Raw genomic sequence first — 3,800 nt, 5'->3', positions numbered from 1 at the left:
TCCTACAGCTGATCGACATTTAAATTCAATGCGAACTGAGCTATTTTGCAAAACCAATATAAGATTAAATATTCTAAACTATACTTTAACAAACGGTAGAAGATGCATTTTGTTTTACGTAGTTGGTTATAATCTTTGGTAATTGACGTGTTTAGCATCAATCGTTTTTAAAGAATTTGACAGAACGTTTTGACATATGATGCGTTTAGATACTGCTATGGAAAGCTCTCGGCTTTTTGTATTAGAAATAATGTCAGTGCAAAAAAAAATGATGGCGCACTATTTTGATCTTATTATTTTTAGTCACTTTTCTTGTATTTTTATTCTGCACTCAAACTTAAGCTTTTTGATTACATGCATAAAAAATATTTACTTAAGTACGTTGTTTTAGAAACCGAAGAATCCGGAAATTGTTACGACGATGGTCAATTGGTCAACCAAATCTTGGCACAAAAACAATGGCGCGAAATTCAAATTTTCTATGGAGATTAGGCAGACATTTGATGCCCGGTGGAGCCACATAGTTTACTGCCTTATTTTTTTAGTGAACTTCTCAAGATTTGGTTAACCGTCTATAATATCCGATAAATGCATTATTACCCCAATTAAAGTCGTTATGAACTTTATGAAGCTACATCCGACAACTCGACATTTTTAGAACAAAAACCTTTTGATACTTAATAGACCGTCATTTAATATTAAACGCGACCTATTTCAAAAGAAAGTCCGCAAATTCAGTGATTTGTGAAAGAAATCAGTGCACTCCATTAAGTTCATTGCCTTATTCTTCCAAAGTGCTAATCATCAGATAATGACATTGCTCACGCGTTGAAAAGACCCGCTTAAGGACGACATAGACTGTGCGACACGCTGAGTTTGTGACATCATTAAGTACCTATTTCACCCAAACAGTTTGAATCACTATGTTTCCACCATCGAATCAAAGCACTCGACGTGACATATCGCTTGATTTTGGAGTAAATACCCCTATTAGCGTCGTGTGGCACAGTGTACCTATAGTAGATCAAGGTAACTCTGCAGGGGATTTGGAATAACAATATGTGGCAATATGTGGCACCTCATCATCGATGAAAATGCTTTTGACAAGCTTACATTTGCACACACACCCCCTCACTTTGTTCCGTTCAAATCGGTGAACTTCGGTCTTATATGGACTCGACTCGTCAATACCTATGTCGCATGCCACATTCAATGGGGCACGTGGCACAGTGTGCAGTAGGCGTAGTTGATTAGTCAGCGGAGCGCGAATCGCTTAACCCGCGATAAGTGAAATACAGCCCGGAATGATCCTGCGGCGGGGGCGTATGGCCTAATTCACAAACATTTAGAGTTAGGCGAGCTAGAATGACAGCGATTTTGTGCAGACTTTGCAAATGAAAACTATTCATTTCAAAGTTTTACTTTGAAAATAACGCTTTCACAGCTGGCTAAGTATCAAAATTGCAGCCAATTTAATTTAGTTTGTCATGATGCTTCGGCCCGTCACTTCATTAGTGTATGTTGATAAATTAGTGATGATTATGATTAACAACTTTGATATCCTATATCCTTCCTTGAGCCTCAAATTCTTACAAAATTCATCGAAATCAGTTCAGAAATTTATAGGTAAATGTAACAATCAGACAGATTAGTAGATAGCAATGATAAGAGAATTCCTAAAATTCTCAAAAGTAATGTCTAAAATTGCTATCTCTCTAGCATACTACACTTTAGGAAAATAACGATTTTAGATAATAGCATATTGGATATAGGCTTTTAATTTTGACATACCTACACTTTAGGTATTGTTCAATCCAAAGATAGGTTATTCTTTATTTACATGAACATATTTACATAATTATATAAGAAACTAAGACTAAACTTAAAAGCTAGCTAATGTCTAAAATAGGATAGGTTCCAATATATGTAGAACCAAGTAGAACGTACCTACAGTAGCACGAACGTACTACAAAATCGTCTCTTCTAAACTTCGCCCGTTATTGTTAAACCAAAGCTCATTCCGCTTCCTATTCCGCTGGCGCCTGTGACTAGCGTCCCGTTATCAGTTCACAGGTCATTTGGCGGCGGGTAATGGAACTCCGCAAAAACCCGCTACCCGCGTCGGGTCACCCGTACACGGGTACCTATTGTTTCGAACAAAGGGAAACTTTGCTAGGCTCTAAATAGGTCTATTTGATACAAAGAGGGATGATATTAGGTTTTGTTTAATCATTAAGAACGTACATTACTTAGTAGATACGTAGATATAGGATTATACTCAAAATACCTTTTTCAGTACCAGATGGTGTTTCTTGCCCGCAAAAGTATGCAGTGGTTAATTTATTGTCAGGTCGAAACTTCAGAGGGCCTTCTGTACCTACTGAAAAACGTCGTACGATAGGTACACATGCAAAAAGAAAATTCATAACTCGAATCGATTTATCGATATTTATTTCATTTCATTTCATATTTCATTTCATTTCACTCGTTTCGCACTTCCTCTTTACTTGTACAGTAATACCCCGCTTTACGCGACCCCGTTTAGCGCGGATTCGCTATAACGCGATTTTAAAATTTTGATGAATCGGAAGCAAAACGCCACTCACGAAAACATGAGATTGTTTTTTTAATTAAAATAGCACTCTATTATTGTTTTTTTAAATGTAAAATGTTAAAGTTTCTTTAAACAAGCTATTTGATTGTAATTTTTCAAGTAAAATATAATAGTACATTACGATACAAGTGCGTAAAAAAGGAAGTTCGAAACGAGTGGCGATAAATTAAAACACGACCGAAGGGAGTGTTTTAAATCGACACGAGTTGCGAATTTCCTTTTCGCACGAGTATCGTACGACGTTTTTCAGTACAGATGAGCTTCCGAAGTTTCGACCTGTTATATAATGAACCACTTCTCGCACTAGTGCGTAAAAAAAACACCATCTGTACTGAAAACATTTTTTCGGAAATCAAGTGACCCCAATATACGCGAAATTCGCTTTACGCGATTTTCCCTGGAACGCATCACTCGCGTTAAGCGGGGTATTACTGTATCATAATGTACCTACTATCATAGACTAAACTAAATAAAGGAAGACGTGTAACTCAGTACATCGTTTTATATGTTTGACTCGTAAAACAATAGATGGCATTACTATACTCTCGCGACAAATGGTATTGTTCAATTCACGAAATAATTTCATTTAAATGACCTAAGTCGTATTATTTCAAAATTTGGAACATGATCGTACAACATTATCACTATATAACACCGAAATTAACAAAAACAATTAAGTCATTTTTTACCAATCGGGTACTTGAATCAGATTCAATTCATGGGAAGTGTTTTGTACGTTTGATGACTAATAGCAAACATTATAATCCGGTAGATGGCGCGTATGCAAGATGCACAACACTGCATGCTAAACAAAGTTGGCATATTGAAGATAAGTTTTAAATTCAATTTATTTATTGTTCGAATTTGAGTAGTTAAAATCGCTGTCAATAGAAATTTCCAACAATGTAAACAAACCATTATACAAAATATCAATATTTTAGCACAATTTTATTATTTCAAAGATTGGATTTAGCCAGTATCTGATGAGTTAGAATGAAAATTAAAGACATTTTGACAACGTACAAGGTTTGTTTACATTGTTCACAAATTCTATTGACGGCGACTTTATAAATGATGAATTGATGATAGGGTTAGTATTTTGTAACATCACAATCTGCCAGAATTTGGCGTACAATACTCTTGACTCTCAATATGCACATTCATTATCATTAGTATTTGTTTTTTT

The sequence above is a fragment of the Leguminivora glycinivorella genome, chromosome 26 (assembly GCF_023078275.1).
Source record: "Leguminivora glycinivorella isolate SPB_JAAS2020 chromosome 26, LegGlyc_1.1, whole genome shotgun sequence".
In the NCBI taxonomy this organism is placed as follows: Eukaryota; Metazoa; Arthropoda; class Insecta; order Lepidoptera; family Tortricidae; genus Leguminivora; species Leguminivora glycinivorella.
This window is presented reverse-complemented; position numbering follows the sequence as displayed.